At 59.3% G+C, this 17,500-nt stretch overlaps 17 non-coding genes and 1 pseudogene across 17 annotated transcripts; all 18 read left to right on the forward strand.

Moving 5' to 3' along the window:
- Nucleotides 1-14: 14 nt before the first annotated feature.
- Nucleotides 15-129, forward strand: LOC144675231 (5S ribosomal RNA; annotated as a pseudogene).
- An 863-nt stretch (nucleotides 130-992) lies between these two features.
- LOC144675254 (5S ribosomal RNA) lies at nucleotides 993-1,111 on the forward strand. Its single transcript, XR_013574894.1, has one exon. It is a non-coding gene; the product is annotated as a 5S ribosomal RNA (ribosomal RNA).
- An 858-nt stretch (nucleotides 1,112-1,969) lies between these two features.
- LOC144675256 (5S ribosomal RNA) lies at nucleotides 1,970-2,088 on the forward strand. Its single transcript, XR_013574896.1, has one exon. It is a non-coding gene; the product is annotated as a 5S ribosomal RNA (ribosomal RNA).
- Nucleotides 2,089-2,949: 861 nt separating this feature from the next.
- LOC144675257 (5S ribosomal RNA) lies at nucleotides 2,950-3,068 on the forward strand. Its single transcript, XR_013574897.1, has one exon. It is a non-coding gene; the product is annotated as a 5S ribosomal RNA (ribosomal RNA).
- An 849-nt stretch (nucleotides 3,069-3,917) lies between these two features.
- Nucleotides 3,918-4,036, forward strand: LOC144675258 (5S ribosomal RNA). The gene has a single exon (XR_013574898.1). It is a non-coding gene; the product is annotated as a 5S ribosomal RNA (ribosomal RNA).
- An 861-nt stretch (nucleotides 4,037-4,897) lies between these two features.
- On the forward strand, nucleotides 4,898-5,016 carry LOC144675259 (5S ribosomal RNA). The gene has a single exon (XR_013574899.1). It is a non-coding gene; the product is annotated as a 5S ribosomal RNA (ribosomal RNA).
- Nucleotides 5,017-5,870: 854 nt separating this feature from the next.
- LOC144675260 (5S ribosomal RNA) lies at nucleotides 5,871-5,989 on the forward strand. Its single transcript, XR_013574900.1, has one exon. It is a non-coding gene; the product is annotated as a 5S ribosomal RNA (ribosomal RNA).
- An 861-nt stretch (nucleotides 5,990-6,850) lies between these two features.
- LOC144675261 (5S ribosomal RNA) lies at nucleotides 6,851-6,969 on the forward strand. The gene has a single exon (XR_013574901.1). It is a non-coding gene; the product is annotated as a 5S ribosomal RNA (ribosomal RNA).
- An 849-nt stretch (nucleotides 6,970-7,818) lies between these two features.
- On the forward strand, nucleotides 7,819-7,937 carry LOC144675262 (5S ribosomal RNA). The gene has a single exon (XR_013574902.1). It is a non-coding gene; the product is annotated as a 5S ribosomal RNA (ribosomal RNA).
- Nucleotides 7,938-8,798: 861 nt separating this feature from the next.
- Nucleotides 8,799-8,917, forward strand: LOC144675263 (5S ribosomal RNA). Its single transcript, XR_013574903.1, has one exon. It is a non-coding gene; the product is annotated as a 5S ribosomal RNA (ribosomal RNA).
- An 863-nt stretch (nucleotides 8,918-9,780) lies between these two features.
- On the forward strand, nucleotides 9,781-9,899 carry LOC144675264 (5S ribosomal RNA). The gene has a single exon (XR_013574904.1). It is a non-coding gene; the product is annotated as a 5S ribosomal RNA (ribosomal RNA).
- Nucleotides 9,900-10,760: 861 nt separating this feature from the next.
- Nucleotides 10,761-10,879, forward strand: LOC144675265 (5S ribosomal RNA). Its single transcript, XR_013574905.1, has one exon. It is a non-coding gene; the product is annotated as a 5S ribosomal RNA (ribosomal RNA).
- Nucleotides 10,880-11,740: 861 nt separating this feature from the next.
- Nucleotides 11,741-11,859, forward strand: LOC144675267 (5S ribosomal RNA). The gene has a single exon (XR_013574907.1). It is a non-coding gene; the product is annotated as a 5S ribosomal RNA (ribosomal RNA).
- An 855-nt stretch (nucleotides 11,860-12,714) lies between these two features.
- Nucleotides 12,715-12,833, forward strand: LOC144675268 (5S ribosomal RNA). The gene has a single exon (XR_013574908.1). It is a non-coding gene; the product is annotated as a 5S ribosomal RNA (ribosomal RNA).
- An 858-nt stretch (nucleotides 12,834-13,691) lies between these two features.
- Nucleotides 13,692-13,810, forward strand: LOC144675269 (5S ribosomal RNA). Its single transcript, XR_013574909.1, has one exon. It is a non-coding gene; the product is annotated as a 5S ribosomal RNA (ribosomal RNA).
- An 861-nt stretch (nucleotides 13,811-14,671) lies between these two features.
- On the forward strand, nucleotides 14,672-14,790 carry LOC144675270 (5S ribosomal RNA). Its single transcript, XR_013574910.1, has one exon. It is a non-coding gene; the product is annotated as a 5S ribosomal RNA (ribosomal RNA).
- An 861-nt stretch (nucleotides 14,791-15,651) lies between these two features.
- LOC144675271 (5S ribosomal RNA) lies at nucleotides 15,652-15,770 on the forward strand. The gene has a single exon (XR_013574911.1). It is a non-coding gene; the product is annotated as a 5S ribosomal RNA (ribosomal RNA).
- An 858-nt stretch (nucleotides 15,771-16,628) lies between these two features.
- LOC144675122 (5S ribosomal RNA) lies at nucleotides 16,629-16,747 on the forward strand. The gene has a single exon (XR_013574771.1). It is a non-coding gene; the product is annotated as a 5S ribosomal RNA (ribosomal RNA).
- Nucleotides 16,748-17,500: the final 753 nt, after the last annotated feature.

The raw sequence follows: 17,500 nt of genomic DNA on the forward strand, positions 1-17,500 counted from the left end.
GGCAGGCGGCAAGTGCCTACGGCCATACTAGTCTGAAAACGCCCGATCTCGTCTGATCTCGGAAGCTAAGCAGACTCAGGCCTGGTTAGTACTTGGATGGGAGACCGCCTGTACCAGGTGCAGTAGGCTTTTGCTGCCAGCAGAGGCTGCTCACGTCACCACTCTCCACATTCACTCTGCCACACAACGGAGGCGCAATCTTTTTGCTGCTGCTGCTGCTGCTGCTGCTGCTGTCCGCGTGGTCCGCGTGCCCCGGCTCGTTTGCGGGCAGGGAGAAGGTAGCCAGGCCGGTCGCCAGCACATTCAGCTACCCCGGCGTTGCTGGGCCATTCGAGTGGAGCCTGCTCGGGAAGCTGGGCTCGGCGGCCTGTGATCGGCGCGGACGCATGCACGTCGGGCCGCCCTTGTGCCTCGGGGCGAGCTTTCCCTAAGTTGAAGGCAGGGCAGAGTAGAGAGGGAAGAAGCTCTGTGCCCGCTGGTAAAAGGATCAAGAGCGAGAGGGCCCCACAGATTGAAAGTGAGTTGCCAAAGAAGCAAATGCGAGGTGAGAAAAAGCTTGTGGACGCAACGGGCGGTTGAGGTGCGGAAGGCCGTGACTGCCTGCAAGCGTGGCGGAGGCAGGTAGAATCGAGGCATTCGAGAGGGCGTCGGATGATTATTTGGATAGAAAGAAGGTGCAGGGGTACGGGGACAAAGGCACAAGAGGCGGATGGTAGCGCGTGCCTGACGCTTCCCCCAGTGCGGAGAGGACGAATGTTGAACGGGAGCAAGGGTGCAGGCTGGAGGCTGGTGAGGCGTAAGTAGGGCTTGCAGTTTGCCTGTGGGGGGAGGCTGAGAAGGAAGGGAGCCAGGTGGGGGAGGGATGAAAGGGAGTAGGAGGGAAAGAAGAAGAGAGAGAGAGAGAGAGAGAGAGAAAAAAAAAGAAAACCCGCGGTAAAGAAGAAGGGGCTGGACTGAGAGGCTTGAATTAGCCAGAAAGGCAGGCGGCAAGTGCCTACGGCCATACTAGTCTGAAAACGCCCGATCTCGTCTGATCTCGGAAGCTAAGCAGACTCAGGCCTGGTTAGTACTTGGATGGGAGACCGCCTGGGAATACCAGGTGCAGTAGGCTTTTGCTGCCAGCAGAGGCTGCTCACGTCACCACTCTCCACATTCACTCTGCCACACAACGGAGGCGCAATCTTTTTGCTGCTGCTGCTGCTGCTGCTGCTGCTGTCCGCGTGGTCCGCGTGCCCCGGCTCGTTTGCGGGCAGGGAGAAGGTAGCCAGGCCGGTCGGCCAGCACATTCAGCTACCCCGGCGTTGCTGGGCCATTCGAGTGGAGCCTGCTCGGGAAGCTGGGCTCGGCGGCCTGTGATCGGCGCGGACGCATGCACGTCGGGCCGCCCTTGTGCCTCGGGGCGAGCTTTCCCTAAGTTGAAGGCAGGGCAGAGTAGAGAGGGAAGAAGCTCTGTGCCCGCTGGTAAAAGGATCAAGAGCGAGAGGGCCCCACAGATTGAAAGTGAGTTGCCAAAGAAGCAAATGCGAGGTGAGAAAAAGCTTGTGGACGCAACGGGCGGTTGAGGTGCGGAAGGCCGTGACTGCCTGCAAGCGTGGCGGAGGCAGGTAGAATCGAGGCATTCGAGAGGGCGTCGGATGATTATTTGGATAGAAAGAAGGTGCAGGGGTACGGGGACAAAGGCACAAGAGGCGGATGGTAGCGCGTGCCTGACGCTTCCCCCAGTGCGGAGAGGACGAATGTTGAACGGGAGCAAGGGTGCAGGCTGGAGGCTGGTGAGGCGTAAGTAGGGCTTGCAGTTTGCCTGTGGGGGGAGGCTGAGAAGGAAGGGAGCCAGGTGGGGGAGGGATGAAAGGGAGTAGGAGGGAAAGAAGAAGAGAGAGAGAGAGAGAGAAAAAAAAAGAAAACCCGCGGTAAAGAAGAAGGGGCTGGACTGAGAGGCTTGAATTAGCCAGAAAGGCAGGCGGCAAGTGCCTACGGCCATACTAGTCTGAAAACGCCCGATCTCGTCTGATCTCGGAAGCTAAGCAGACTCAGGCCTGGTTAGTACTTGGATGGGAGACCGCCTGGGAATACCAGGTGCAGTAGGCTTTTGCTGCCAGCAGAGGCTGCTCACGTCACCACTCTCCACATTCACTCTGCCACACAACGGAGGCGCAATCTTTTTGCTGCTGCTGCTGCTGCTGCTGCTGCTGCTGTCCGCGTGGTCCGCGTGCCCCGGCTCGTTTGCGGGCAGGGAGAAGGTAGCCAGGCCGGTCGGCCAGCACATTCAGCTACCCCGGCGTTGCTGGGCCATTCGAGTGGAGCCTGCTCGGGAAGCTGGGCTCGGCGGCCTGTGATCGGCGCGGACGCATGCACGTCGGGCCGCCCTTGTGCCTCGGGGCGAGCTTTCCCTAAGTTGAAGGCAGGGCAGAGTAGAGAGGGAAGAAGCTCTGTGCCCGCTGGTAAAAGGATCAAGAGCGAGAGGGCCCCACAGATTGAAAGTGAGTTGCCAAAGAAGCAAATGCGAGGTGAGAAAAAGCTTGTGGACGCAACGGGCGGTTGAGGTGCGGAAGGCCGTGACTGCCTGCAAGCGTGGCGGAGGCAGGTAGAATCGAGGCATTCGAGAGGGCGTCGGATGATTATTTGGATAGAAAGAAGGTGCAGGGGTACGGGGACAAAGGCACAAGAGGCGGATGGTAGCGCGTGCCTGACGCTTCCCCCAGTGCGGAGAGGACGAATGTTGAACGGGAGCAAGGGTGCAGGCTGGAGGCTGGTGAGGCGTAAGTAGGGCTTGCAGTTTGCCTGTGGGGGGAGGCTGAGAAGGAAGGGAGCCAGGTGGGGGAGGGATGAAAGGGAGTAGGAGGGAAAGAAGAAGAGAGAGAGAGAGAGAGAAAAAAAAAGAAAACCCACGGTAAAGAAGAAGGGGCTGGACTGAGAGGCTTGAATTAGCCAGAAAGGCAGGCGGCAAGTGCCTACGGCCATACTAGTCTGAAAACGCCCGATCTCGTCTGATCTCGGAAGCTAAGCAGACTCAGGCCTGGTTAGTACTTGGATGGGAGACCGCCTGGGAATACCAGGTGCAGTAGGCTTTTGCTGCCAGCAGAGGCTGCTCACGTCACCACTCTCCACATTCACTCTGCCACACAACGGAGGCGCAATCTTTTTGCTGCTGCTGCTGCTGCTGTCCGCGTGGTCCGCGTGCCCCGGCTCGTTTGCGGGCAGGGAGAAGGTAGCCAGGCCGGTCGGCCAGCACATTCAGCTACCCCGGCGTTGCTGGGCCATTCGAGTGGAGCCTGCTCGGGAAGCTGGGCTCGGCGGCCTGTGATCGGCGCGGACGCATGCACGTCGGGCCGCCCTTGTGCCTCGGGGCGAGCTTTCCCTAAGTTGAAGGCAGGGCAGAGTAGAGAGGGAAGAAGCTCTGTGCCCGCTGGTAAAAGGATCAAGAGCGAGAGGGCCCCACAGATTGAAAGTGAGTTGCCAAAGAAGCAAATGCGAGGTGAGAAAAAGCTTGTGGACGCAACGGGCGGTTGAGGTGCGGAAGGCCGTGACTGCCTGCAAGCGTGGCGGAGGCAGGTAGAATCGAGGCATTCGAGAGGGCGTCGGATGATTATTTGGATAGAAAGAAGGTGCAGGGGTACGGGGACAAAGGCACAAGAGGCGGATGGTAGCGCGTGCCTGACGCTTCCCCCAGTGCGGAGAGGACGAATGTTGAACGGGAGCAAGGGTGCAGGCTGGAGGCTGGTGAGGCGTAAGTAGGGCTTGCAGTTTGCCTGTGGGGGGAGGCTGAGAAGGAAGGGAGCCAGGTGGGGGAGGGATGAAAGGGAGTAGGAGGGAAAGAAGAAGAGAGAGAGAGAGAGAGAAAAAAAAAGAAAACCCGCGGTAAAGAAGAAGGGGCTGGACTGAGAGGCTTGAATTAGCCAGAAAGGCAGGCGGCAAGTGCCTACGGCCATACTAGTCTGAAAACGCCCGATCTCGTCTGATCTCGGAAGCTAAGCAGACTCAGGCCTGGTTAGTACTTGGATGGGAGACCGCCTGGGAATACCAGGTGCAGTAGGCTTTTGCTGCCAGCAGAGGCTGCTCACGTCACCACTCTCCACATTCACTCTGCCACACAACGGAGGCGCAATCTTTTTGCTGCTGCTGCTGCTGCTGCTGCTGCTGCTGTCCGCGTGGTCCGCGTGCCCCGGCTCGTTTGCGGGCAGGGAGAAGGTAGCCAGGCCGGTCGGCCAGCACATTCAGCTACCCCGGCGTTGCTGGGCCATTCGAGTGGAGCCTGCTCGGGAAGCTGGGCTCGGCGGCCTGTGATCGGCGCGGACGCATGCACGTCGGGCCGCCCTTGTGCCTCGGGGCGAGCTTTCCCTAAGTTGAAGGCAGGGCAGAGTAGAGAGGGAAGAAGCTCTGTGCCCGCTGGTAAAAGGATCAAGAGCGAGAGGGCCCCACAGATTGAAAGTGAGTTGCCAAAGAAGCAAATGCGAGGTGAGAAAAAGCTTGTGGACGCAACGGGCGGTTGAGGTGCGGAAGGCCGTGACTGCCTGCAAGCGTGGCGGAGGCAGGTAGAATCGAGGCATTCGAGAGGGCGTCGGATGATTATTTGGATAGAAAGAAGGTGCAGGGGTACGGGGACAAAGGCACAAGAGGCGGATGGTAGCGCGTGCCTGACGCTTCCCCCAGTGCGGAGAGGACGAATGTTGAACGGGAGCAAGGGTGCAGGCTGGAGGCTGGTGAGGCGTAAGTAGGGCTTGCAGTTTGCCTGTGGGGGGAGGCTGAGAAGGAAGGGAGCCAGGTGGGGGAGGGATGAAAGGGAGTAGGAGGGAAAGAAGAAGAGAGAGAGAGAGAGAGAAAAAAAAAGAAAACCCGCGGTAAAGAAGAAGGGGCTGGACTGAGAGGCTTGAATTAGCCAGAAAGGCAGGCGGCAAGTGCCTACGGCCATACTAGTCTGAAAACGCCCGATCTCGTCTGATCTCGGAAGCTAAGCAGACTCAGGCCTGGTTAGTACTTGGATGGGAGACCGCCTGGGAATACCAGGTGCAGTAGGCTTTTGCTGCCAGCAGAGGCTGCTCACGTCACCACTCTCCACATTCACTCTGCCACACAACGGAGGCGCAATCTTTTTGCTGCTGCTGCTGCTGCTGCTGCTGCTGCGTGGTCCGCGTGCCCCGGCTCGTTTGCGGGCAGGGAGAAGGTAGCCAGGCCGGTCGGCCAGCACATTCAGCTACCCCGGCGTTGCTGGGCCATTCGAGTGGAGCCTGCTCGGGAAGCTGGGCTCGGCGGCCTGTGATCGGCGCGGACGCATGCACGTCGGGCCGCCCTTGTGCCTCGGGGCGAGCTTTCCCTAAGTTGAAGGCAGGGCAGAGTAGAGAGGGAAGAAGCTCTGTGCCCGCTGGTAAAAGGATCAAGAGCGAGAGGGCCCCACAGATTGAAAGTGAGTTGCCAAAGAAGCAAATGCGAGGTGAGAAAAAGCTTGTGGACGCAACGGGCGGTTGAGGTGCGGAAGGCCGTGACTGCCTGCAAGCGTGGCGGAGGCAGGTAGAATCGAGGCATTCGAGAGGGCGTCGGATGATTATTTGGATAGAAAGAAGGTGCAGGGGTACGGGGACAAAGGCACAAGAGGCGGATGGTAGCGCGTGCCTGACGCTTCCCCCAGTGCGGAGAGGACGAATGTTGAACGGGAGCAAGGGTGCAGGCTGGAGGCTGGTGAGGCGTAAGTAGGGCTTGCAGTTTGCCTGTGGGGGGAGGCTGAGAAGGAAGGGAGCCAGGTGGGGGAGGGATGAAAGGGAGTAGGAGGGAAAGAAGAAGAGAGAGAGAGAGAGAGAAAAAAAAAGAAAACCCGCGGTAAAGAAGAAGGGGCTGGACTGAGAGGCTTGAATTAGCCAGAAAGGCAGGCGGCAAGTGCCTACGGCCATACTAGTCTGAAAACGCCCGATCTCGTCTGATCTCGGAAGCTAAGCAGACTCAGGCCTGGTTAGTACTTGGATGGGAGACCGCCTGGGAATACCAGGTGCAGTAGGCTTTTGCTGCCAGCAGAGGCTGCTCACGTCACCACTCTCCACATTCACTCTGCCACACAACGGAGGCGCAATCTTTTTGCTGCTGCTGCTGCTGCTGCTGCTGCTGCTGTCCGCGTGGTCCGCGTGCCCCGGCTCGTTTGCGGGCAGGGAGAAGGTAGCCAGGCCGGTCGGCCAGCACATTCAGCTACCCCGGCGTTGCTGGGCCATTCGAGTGGAGCCTGCTCGGGAAGCTGGGCTCGGCGGCCTGTGATCGGCGCGGACGCATGCACGTCGGGCCGCCCTTGTGCCTCGGGGCGAGCTTTCCCTAAGTTGAAGGCAGGGCAGAGTAGAGAGGGAAGAAGCTCTGTGCCCGCTGGTAAAAGGATCAAGAGCGAGAGGGCCCCACAGATTGAAAGTGAGTTGCCAAAGAAGCAAATGCGAGGTGAGAAAAAGCTTGTGGACGCAACGGGCGGTTGAGGTGCGGAAGGCCGTGACTGCCTGCAAGCGTGGCGGAGGCAGGTAGAATCGAGGCATTCGAGAGGGCGTCGGATGATTATTTGGATAGAAAGAAGGTGCAGGGGTACGGGGACAAAGGCACAAGAGGCGGATGGTAGCGCGTGCCTGACGCTTCCCCCAGTGCGGAGAGGACGAATGTTGAACGGGAGCAAGGGTGCAGGCTGGAGGCTGGTGAGGCGTAAGTAGGGCTTGCAGTTTGCCTGTGGGGGGAGGCTGAGAAGGAAGGGAGCCAGGTGGGGGAGGGATGAAAGGGAGTAGGAGGGAAAGAAGAAGAGAGAGAGAGAGAGAGAAAAAAAAAGAAAACCCGCGGTAAAGAAGAAGGGGCTGGACTGAGAGGCTTGAATTAGCCAGAAAGGCAGGCGGCAAGTGCCTACGGCCATACTAGTCTGAAAACGCCCGATCTCGTCTGATCTCGGAAGCTAAGCAGACTCAGGCCTGGTTAGTACTTGGATGGGAGACCGCCTGGGAATACCAGGTGCAGTAGGCTTTTGCTGCCAGCAGAGGCTGCTCACGTCACCACTCTCCACATTCACTCTGCCACACAACGGAGGCGCAATCTTTTTGCTGCTGCTGCTGCTGCTGTCCGCGTGGTCCGCGTGCCCCGGCTCGTTTGCGGGCAGGGAGAAGGTAGCCAGGCCGGTCGGCCAGCACATTCAGCTACCCCGGCGTTGCTGGGCCATTCGAGTGGAGCCTGCTCGGGAAGCTGGGCTCGGCGGCCTGTGATCGGCGCGGACGCATGCACGTCGGGCCGCCCTTGTGCCTCGGGGCGAGCTTTCCCTAAGTTGAAGGCAGGGCAGAGTAGAGAGGGAAGAAGCTCTGTGCCCGCTGGTAAAAGGATCAAGAGCGAGAGGGCCCCACAGATTGAAAGTGAGTTGCCAAAGAAGCAAATGCGAGGTGAGAAAAAGCTTGTGGACGCAACGGGCGGTTGAGGTGCGGAAGGCCGTGACTGCCTGCAAGCGTGGCGGAGGCAGGTAGAATCGAGGCATTCGAGAGGGCGTCGGATGATTATTTGGATAGAAAGAAGGTGCAGGGGTACGGGGACAAAGGCACAAGAGGCGGATGGTAGCGCGTGCCTGACGCTTCCCCCAGTGCGGAGAGGACGAATGTTGAACGGGAGCAAGGGTGCAGGCTGGAGGCTGGTGAGGCGTAAGTAGGGCTTGCAGTTTGCCTGTGGGGGGAGGCTGAGAAGGAAGGGAGCCAGGTGGGGGAGGGATGAAAGGGAGTAGGAGGGAAAGAAGAAGAGAGAGAGAGAGAGAGAAAAAAAAAGAAAACCCGCGGTAAAGAAGAAGGGGCTGGACTGAGAGGCTTGAATTAGCCAGAAAGGCAGGCGGCAAGTGCCTACGGCCATACTAGTCTGAAAACGCCCGATCTCGTCTGATCTCGGAAGCTAAGCAGACTCAGGCCTGGTTAGTACTTGGATGGGAGACCGCCTGGGAATACCAGGTGCAGTAGGCTTTTGCTGCCAGCAGAGGCTGCTCACGTCACCACTCTCCACATTCACTCTGCCACACAACGGAGGCGCAATCTTTTTGCTGCTGCTGCTGCTGCTGCTGCTGCTGCTGTCCGCGTGGTCCGCGTGCCCCGGCTCGTTTGCGGGCAGGGAGAAGGTAGCCAGGCCGGTCGGCCAGCACATTCAGCTACCCCGGCGTTGCTGGGCCATTCGAGTGGAGCCTGCTCGGGAAGCTGGGCTCGGCGGCCTGTGATCGGCGCGGACGCATGCACGTCGGGCCGCCCTTGTGCCTCGGGGCGAGCTTTCCCTAAGTTGAAGGCAGGGCAGAGTAGAGAGGGAAGAAGCTCTGTGCCCGCTGGTAAAAGGATCAAGAGCGAGAGGGCCCCACAGATTGAAAGTGAGTTGCCAAAGAAGCAAATGCGAGGTGAGAAAAAGCTTGTGGACGCAACGGGCGGTTGAGGTGCGGAAGGCCGTGACTGCCTGCAAGCGTGGCGGAGGCAGGTAGAATCGAGGCATTCGAGAGGGCGTCGGATGATTATTTGGATAGAAAGAAGGTGCAGGGGTACGGGGACAAAGGCACAAGAGGCGGATGGTAGCGCGTGCCTGACGCTTCCCCCAGTGCGGAGAGGACGAATGTTGAACGGGAGCAAGGGTGCAGGCTGGAGGCTGGTGAGGCGTAAGTAGGGCTTGCAGTTTGCCTGTGGGGGGAGGCTGAGAAGGAAGGGAGCCAGGTGGGGGAGGGATGAAAGGGAGTAGGAGGGAAAGAAGAAGAGAGAGAGAGAGAGAGAAAAAAAAAGAAAACCCGCGGTAAAGAAGAAGGGGCTGGACTGAGAGGCTTGAATTAGCCAGAAAGGCAGGCGGCAAGTGCCTACGGCCATACTAGTCTGAAAACGCCCGATCTCGTCTGATCTCGGAAGCTAAGCAGACTCAGGCCTGGTTAGTACTTGGATGGGAGACCGCCTGGGAATACCAGGTGCAGTAGGCTTTTGCTGCCAGCAGAGGCTGCTCACGTCACCACTCTCCACATTCACTCTGCCACACAACGGAGGCGCAATCTTTTTGCTGCTGCTGCTGCTGCTGCTGCTGCTGCTGTCCGCGTGGTCCGCGTGCCCCGGCTCGTTTGCGGGCAGGGAGAAGGTAGCCAGGCCGGTCGGCCAGCACATTCAGCTACCCCGGCGTTGCTGGGCCATTCGAGTGGAGCCTGCTCGGGAAGCTGGGCTCGGCGGCCTGTGATCGGCGCGGACGCATGCACGTCGGGCCGCCCTTGTGCCTCGGGGCGAGCTTTCCCTAAGTTGAAGGCAGGGCAGAGTAGAGAGGGAAGAAGCTCTGTGCCCGCTGGTAAAAGGATCAAGAGCGAGAGGGCCCCACAGATTGAAAGTGAGTTGCCAAAGAAGCAAATGCGAGGTGAGAAAAAGCTTGTGGACGCAACGGGCGGTTGAGGTGCGGAAGGCCGTGACTGCCTGCAAGCGTGGCGGAGGCAGGTAGAATCGAGGCATTCGAGAGGGCGTCGGATGATTATTTGGATAGAAAGAAGGTGCAGGGGTACGGGGACAAAGGCACAAGAGGCGGATGGTAGCGCGTGCCTGACGCTTCCCCCAGTGCGGAGAGGACGAATGTTGAACGGGAGCAAGGGTGCAGGCTGGAGGCTGGTGAGGCGTAAGTAGGGCTTGCAGTTTGCCTGTGGGGGGAGGCTGAGAAGGAAGGGAGCCAGGTGGGGGAGGGATGAAAGGGAGTAGGAGGGAAAGAAGAAGAGAGAGAGAGAGAGAGAGAGAAAAAAAGAAAACCCGCGGTAAAGAAGAAGGGGCTGGACTGAGAGGCTTGAATTAGCCAGAAAGGCAGGCGGCAAGTGCCTACGGCCATACTAGTCTGAAAACGCCCGATCTCGTCTGATCTCGGAAGCTAAGCAGACTCAGGCCTGGTTAGTACTTGGATGGGAGACCGCCTGGGAATACCAGGTGCAGTAGGCTTTTGCTGCCAGCAGAGGCTGCTCACGTCACCACTCTCCACATTCACTCTGCCACACAACGGAGGCGCAATCTTTTTGCTGCTGCTGCTGCTGCTGCTGCTGCTGCTGTCCGCGTGGTCCGCGTGCCCCGGCTCGTTTGCGGGCAGGGAGAAGGTAGCCAGGCCGGTCGGCCAGCACATTCAGCTACCCCGGCGTTGCTGGGCCATTCGAGTGGAGCCTGCTCGGGAAGCTGGGCTCGGCGGCCTGTGATCGGCGCGGACGCATGCACGTCGGGCCGCCCTTGTGCCTCGGGGCGAGCTTTCCCTAAGTTGAAGGCAGGGCAGAGTAGAGAGGGAAGAAGCTCTGTGCCCGCTGGTAAAAGGATCAAGAGCGAGAGGGCCCCACAGATTGAAAGTGAGTTGCCAAAGAAGCAAATGCGAGGTGAGAAAAAGCTTGTGGACGCAACGGGCGGTTGAGGTGCGGAAGGCCGTGACTGCCTGCAAGCGTGGCGGAGGCAGGTAGAATCGAGGCATTCGAGAGGGCGTCGGATGATTATTTGGATAGAAAGAAGGTGCAGGGGTACGGGGACAAAGGCACAAGAGGCGGATGGTAGCGCGTGCCTGACGCTTCCCCCAGTGCGGAGAGGACGAATGTTGAACGGGAGCAAGGGTGCAGGCTGGAGGCTGGTGAGGCGTAAGTAGGGCTTGCAGTTTGCCTGTGGGGGGAGGCTGAGAAGGAAGGGAGCCAGGTGGGGGAGGGATGAAAGGGAGTAGGAGGGAAAGAAGAAGAGAGAGAGAGAGAGAGAAAAAAAAAGAAAACCCGCGGTAAAGAAGAAGGGGCTGGACTGAGAGGCTTGAATTAGCCAGAAAGGCAGGCGGCAAGTGCCTACGGCCATACTAGTCTGAAAACGCCCGATCTCGTCTGATCTCGGAAGCTAAGCAGACTCAGGCCTGGTTAGTACTTGGATGGGAGACCGCCTGGGAATACCAGGTGCAGTAGGCTTTTGCTGCCAGCAGAGGCTGCTCACGTCACCACTCTCCACATTCACTCTGCCACACAACGGAGGCGCAATCTTTTTGCTGCTGCTGCTGCTGCTGCTGCTGCTGCTGTCCGCGTGGTCCGCGTGCCCCGGCTCGTTTGCGGGCAGGGAGAAGGTAGCCAGGCCGGTCGGCCAGCACATTCAGCTACCCCGGCGTTGCTGGGCCATTCGAGTGGAGCCTGCTCGGGAAGCTGGGCTCGGCGGCCTGTGATCGGCGCGGACGCATGCACGTCGGGCCGCCCTTGTGCCTCGGGGCGAGCTTTCCCTAAGTTGAAGGCAGGGCAGAGTAGAGAGGGAAGAAGCTCTGTGCCCGCTGGTAAAAGGATCAAGAGCGAGAGGGCCCCACAGATTGAAAGTGAGTTGCCAAAGAAGCAAATGCGAGGTGAGAAAAAGCTTGTGGACGCAACGGGCGGTTGAGGTGCGGAAGGCCGTGACTGCCTGCAAGCGTGGCGGAGGCAGGTAGAATCGAGGCATTCGAGAGGGCGTCGGATGATTATTTGGATAGAAAGAAGGTGCAGGGGTACGGGGACAAAGGCACAAGAGGCGGATGGTAGCGCGTGCCTGACGCTTCCCCCAGTGCGGAGAGGACGAATGTTGAACGGGAGCAAGGGTGCAGGCTGGAGGCTGGTGAGGCGTAAGTAGGGCTTGCAGTTTGCCTGTGGGGGGAGGCTGAGAAGGAAGGGAGCCAGGTGGGGGAGGGATGAAAGGGAGTAGGAGGGAAAGAAGAAGAGAGAGAGAGAGAGAGAAAAAAAAAGAAAACCCGCGGTAAAGAAGAAGGGGCTGGACTGAGAGGCTTGAATTAGCCAGAAAGGCAGGCGGCAAGTGCCTACGGCCATACTAGTCTGAAAACGCCCGATCTCGTCTGATCTCGGAAGCTAAGCAGACTCAGGCCTGGTTAGTACTTGGATGGGAGACCGCCTGGGAATACCAGGTGCAGTAGGCTTTTGCTGCCAGCAGAGGCTGCTCACGTCACCACTCTCCACATTCACTCTGCCACACAACGGAGGCGCAATCTTTTTGCTGCTGCTGCTGCTGCTGCTGCTGTCCGCGTGGTCCGCGTGCCCCGGCTCGTTTGCGGGCAGGGAGAAGGTAGCCAGGCCGGTCGGCCAGCACATTCAGCTACCCCGGCGTTGCTGGGCCATTCGAGTGGAGCCTGCTCGGGAAGCTGGGCTCGGCGGCCTGTGATCGGCGCGGACGCATGCACGTCGGGCCGCCCTTGTGCCTCGGGGCGAGCTTTCCCTAAGTTGAAGGCAGGGCAGAGTAGAGAGGGAAGAAGCTCTGTGCCCGCTGGTAAAAGGATCAAGAGCGAGAGGGCCCCACAGATTGAAAGTGAGTTGCCAAAGAAGCAAATGCGAGGTGAGAAAAAGCTTGTGGACGCAACGGGCGGTTGAGGTGCGGAAGGCCGTGACTGCCTGCAAGCGTGGCGGAGGCAGGTAGAATCGAGGCATTCGAGAGGGCGTCGGATGATTATTTGGATAGAAAGAAGGTGCAGGGGTACGGGGACAAAGGCACAAGAGGCGGATGGTAGCGCGTGCCTGACGCTTCCCCCAGTGCGGAGAGGACGAATGTTGAACGGGACCAAGGGTGCAGGCTGGAGGCTGGTGAGGCGTAAGTAGGGCTTGCAGTTTGCCTGTGGGGGGAGGCTGAGAAGGAAGGGAGCCAGGTGGGGGAGGGATGAAAGGGAGTAGGAGGGAAAGAAGAAGAGAGAGAGAGAGAGAGAAAAAAAAAGAAAACCCGCGGTAAAGAAGAAGGGGCTGGACTGAGAGGCTTGAATTAGCCAGAAAGGCAGGCGGCAAGTGCCTACGGCCATACTAGTCTGAAAACGCCCGATCTCGTCTGATCTCGGAAGCTAAGCAGACTCAGGCCTGGTTAGTACTTGGATGGGAGACCGCCTGGGAATACCAGGTGCAGTAGGCTTTTGCTGCCAGCAGAGGCTGCTCACGTCACCACTCTCCACATTCACTCTGCCACACAACGGAGGCGCAATCTTTTTGCTGCTGCTGCTGCTGCTGCTGCTGCTGTCCGCGTGGTCCGCGTGCCCCGGCTCGTTTGCGGGCAGGGAGAAGGTAGCCAGGCCGGTCGGCCAGCACATTCAGCTACCCCGGCGTTGCTGGGCCATTCGAGTGGAGCCTGCTCGGGAAGCTGGGCTCGGCGGCCTGTGATCGGCGCGGACGCATGCACGTCGGGCCGCCCTTGTGCCTCGGGGCGAGCTTTCCCTAAGTTGAAGGCAGGGCAGAGTAGAGAGGGAAGAAGCTCTGTGCCCGCTGGTAAAAGGATCAAGAGCGAGAGGGCCCCACAGATTGAAAGTGAGTTGCCAAAGAAGCAAATGCGAGGTGAGAAAAAGCTTGTGGACGCAACGGGCGGTTGAGGTGCGGAAGGCCGTGACTGCCTGCAAGCGTGGCGGAGGCAGGTAGAATCGAGGCATTCGAGAGGGCGTCGGATGATTATTTGGATAGAAAGAAGGTGCAGGGGTACGGGGACAAAGGCACAAGAGGCGGATGGTAGCGCGTGCCTGACGCTTCCCCCAGTGCGGAGAGGACGAATGTTGAACGGGAGCAAGGGTGCAGGCTGGAGGCTGGTGAGGCGTAAGTAGGGCTTGCAGTTTGCCTGTGGGGGGAGGCTGAGAAGGAAGGGAGCCAGGTGGGGGAGGGATGAAAGGGAGTAGGAGGGAAAGAAGAAGAGAGAGAGAGAGAGAGAAAAAAAAAGAAAACCCGCGGTAAAGAAGAAGGGGCTGGACTGAGAGGCTTGAATTAGCCAGAAAGGCAGGCGGCAAGTGCCTACGGCCATACTAGTCTGAAAACGCCCGATCTCGTCTGATCTCGGAAGCTAAGCAGACTCAGGCCTGGTTAGTACTTGGATGGGAGACCGCCTGGGAATACCAGGTGCAGTAGGCTTTTGCTGCCAGCAGAGGCTGCTCACGTCACCACTCTCCACATTCACTCTGCCACACAACGGAGGCGCAATCTTTTTGCTGCTGCTGCTGCTGCTGCTGCTGCTGCTGTCCGCGTGGTCCGCGTGCCCCGGCTCGTTTGCGGGCAGGGAGAAGGTAGCCAGGCCGGTCGGCCAGCACATTCAGCTACCCCGGCGTTGCTGGGCCATTCGAGTGGAGCCTGCTCGGGAAGCTGGGCTCGGCGGCCTGTGATCGGCGCGGACGCATGCACGTCGGGCCGCCCTTGTGCCTCGGGGCGAGCTTTCCCTAAGTTGAAGGCAGGGCAGAGTAGAGAGGGAAGAAGCTCTGTGCCCGCTGGTAAAAGGATCAAGAGCGAGAGGGCCCCACAGATTGAAAGTGAGTTGCCAAAGAAGCAAATGCGAGGTGAGAAAAAGCTTGTGGACGCAACGGGCGGTTGAGGTGCGGAAGGCCGTGACTGCCTGCAAGCGTGGCGGAGGCAGGTAGAATCGAGGCATTCGAGAGGGCGTCGGATGATTATTTGGATAGAAAGAAGGTGCAGGGGTACGGGGACAAAGGCACAAGAGGCGGATGGTAGCGCGTGCCTGACGCTTCCCCCAGTGCGGAGAGGACGAATGTTGAACGGGAGCAAGGGTGCAGGCTGGAGGCTGGTGAGGCGTAAGTAGGGCTTGCAGTTTGCCTGTGGGGGGAGGCTGAGAAGGAAGGGAGCCAGGTGGGGGAGGGATGAAAGGGAGTAGGAGGGAAAGAAGAAGAGAGAGAGAGAGAGAGAAAAAAAAAGAAAACCCGCGGTAAAGAAGAAGGGGCTGGACTGAGAGGCTTGAATTAGCCAGAAAGGCAGGAGGCAAGTGCCTACGGCCATACTAGTCTGAAAACGCCCGATCTCGTCTGATCTCGGAAGCTAAGCAGACTCAGGCCTGGTTAGTACTTGGATGGGAGACCGCCTGGGAATACCAGGTGCAGTAGGCTTTTGCTGCCAGCAGAGGCTGCTCACGTCACCACTCTCCACATTCACTCTGCCACACAACGGAGGCGCAATCTTTTTGCTGCTGCTGCTGCTGCTGCTGCTGCTGCTGTCCGCGTGGTCCGCGTGCCCCGGCTCGTTTGCGGGCAGGGAGAAGGTAGCCAGGCCGGTCGGCCAGCACATTCAGCTACCCCGGCGTTGCTGGGCCATTCGAGTGGAGCCTGCTCGGGAAGCTGGGCTCGGCGGCCTGTGATCGGCGCGGACGCATGCACGTCGGGCCGCCCTTGTGCCTCGGGGCGAGCTTTCCCTAAGTTGAAGGCAGGGCAGAGTAGAGAGGGAAGAAGCTCTGTGCCCGCTGGTAAAAGGATCAAGAGCGAGAGGGCCCCACAGATTGAAAGTGAGTTGCCAAAGAAGCAAATGCGAGGTGAGAAAAAGCTTGTGGACGCAACGGGCGGTTGAGGTGCGGAAGGCCGTGACTGCCTGCAAGCGTGGCGGAGGCAGGTAGAATCGAGGCATTCGAGAGGGCGTCGGATGATTATTTGGATAGAAAGAAGGTGCAGGGGTACGGGGACAAAGGCACAAGAGGCGGATGGTAGCGCGTGCCTGACGCTTCCCCCAGTGCGGAGAGGACGAATGTTGAACGGGAGCAAGGGTGCAGGCTGGAGGCTGGTGAGGCGTAAGTAGGGCTTGCAGTTTGCCTGTGGGGGGAGGCTGAGAAGGAAGGGAGCCAGGTGGGGGAGGGATGAAAGGGAGTAGGAGGGAAAGAAGAAGAGAGAGAGAGAGAGAGAAAAAAAAAGAAAACCCGCGGTAAAGAAGAAGGGGCTGGACTGAGAGGCTTGAATTAGCCAGAAAGGCAGGCGGCAAGTGCCTACGGCCATACTAGTCTGAAAACGCCCGATCTCGTCTGATCTCGGAAGCTAAGCAGACTCAGGCCTGGTTAGTACTTGGATGGGAGACCGCCTGGGAATACCAGGTGCAGTAGGCTTTTGCTGCCAGCAGAGGCTGCTCACGTCACCACTCTCCACATTCACTCTGCCACACAACGGAGGCGCAATCTTTTTGCTGCTGCTGCTGCTGCTGCTGCTGCTGTCCGCGTGGTCCGCGTGCCCCGGCTCGTTTGCGGGCAGGGAGAAGATAGCCAGGCCGGTCGGCCAGCACATTCAGCTACCCCGGCGTTGCTGGGCCATTCGAGTGGAGCCTGCTCGGGAAGCTGGGCTCGGCGGCCTGTGATCGGCGCGGACGCATGCACGTCGGGCCGCCCTTGTGCCTCGGGGCGAGCTTTCCCTAAGTTGAAGGCAGGGCAGAGTAGAGAGGGAAGAAGCTCTGTGCCCGCTGGTAAAAGGATCAAGAGCGAGAGGGCCCCACAGATTGAAAGTGAGTTGCCAAAGAAGCAAATGCGAGGTGAGAAAAAGCTTGTGGACGCAACGGGCGGTTGAGGTGCGGAAGGCCGTGACTGCCTGCAAGCGTGGCGGAGGCAGGTAGAATCGAGGCATTCGAGAGGGCGTCGGATGATTATTTGGATAGAAAGAAGGTGCAGGGGTACGGGGACAAAGGCACAAGAGGCGGATGGTAGCGCGTGCCTGACGCTTCCCCCAGTGCGGAGAGGACGAATGTTGAACGGGAGCAAGGGTGCAGGCTGGAGGCTGGTGAGGCGTAAGTAGGGCTTGCAGTTTGCCTGTGGGGGGAGGCTGAGAAGGAAGGGAGCCAGGTGGGGGAGGGATGAAAGGGAGTAGGAGGGAAAGAAGAAGAGAGAGAGAGAGAGAGAAAAAAAAAGAAAACCCGCGGTAAAGAAGAAGGGGCTGGACTGAGAGGCTTGAATTAGCCAGAAAGGCAGGCGGCAAGTGCCTACGGCCATACTAGTCTGAAAACGCCCGATCTCGTCTGATCTCGGAAGCTAAGCAGACTCAGGCCTGGTTAGTACTTGGATGGGAGACCGCCTGGGAATACCAGGTGCAGTAGGCTTTTGCTGCCAGCAGAGGCTGCTCACGTCACCACTCTCCACATTCACTCTGCCACACAACGGAGGCGCAATCTTTTTGCTGCTGCTGCTGCTGCTGTCCGCGTGGTCCGCGTGCCCCGGCTCGTTTGCGGGCAGGGAGAAGGTAGCCAGGCCGGTCGGCCAGCACATTCAGCTACCCCGGCGTTGCTGGGCCATTCGAGTGGAGCCTGCTCGGGAAGCTGGGCTCGGCGGCCTGTGATCGGCGCGGACGCATGCACGTCGGGCCGCCCTTGTGCCTCGGGGCGAGCTTTCCCTAAGTTGAAGGCAGGGCAGAGTAGAGAGGGAAGAAGCTCTGTGCCCGCTGGTAAAAGGATCAAGAGCGAGAGGGCCCCACAGATTGAAAGTGAGTTGCCAAAGAAGCAAATGCGAGGTGAGAAAAAGCTTGTGGACGCAACGGGCGGTTGAGGTGCGGAAGGCCGTGACTGCCTGCAAGCGTGGCGGAGGCAGGTAGAATCGAGGCATTCGAGAGGGCGTCGGATGATTATTTGGATAGAAAGAAGGTGCAGGGGTACGGGGACAAAGGCACAAGAGGCGGATGGTAGCGCGTGCCTGACGCTTCCCCCAGTGCGGAGAGGACGAATGTTGAACGGGAGCAAGGGTGCAGGCTGGAGGCTGGTGAGGCGTAAGTAGGGCTTGCAGTTTGCCTGTGGGGGGAGGCTGAGAAGGAAGGGAGCCAGGTGGGGGAGGGATGAAAGGGAGTAGGAGGGAAAGAAGAA

Source organism: Cetorhinus maximus, unplaced genomic scaffold (assembly GCF_964194155.1).
Source record: "Cetorhinus maximus unplaced genomic scaffold, sCetMax3.hap1.1 HAP1_SCAFFOLD_918, whole genome shotgun sequence".
In the NCBI taxonomy this organism is placed as follows: Eukaryota; Metazoa; Chordata; class Chondrichthyes; order Lamniformes; family Cetorhinidae; genus Cetorhinus; species Cetorhinus maximus.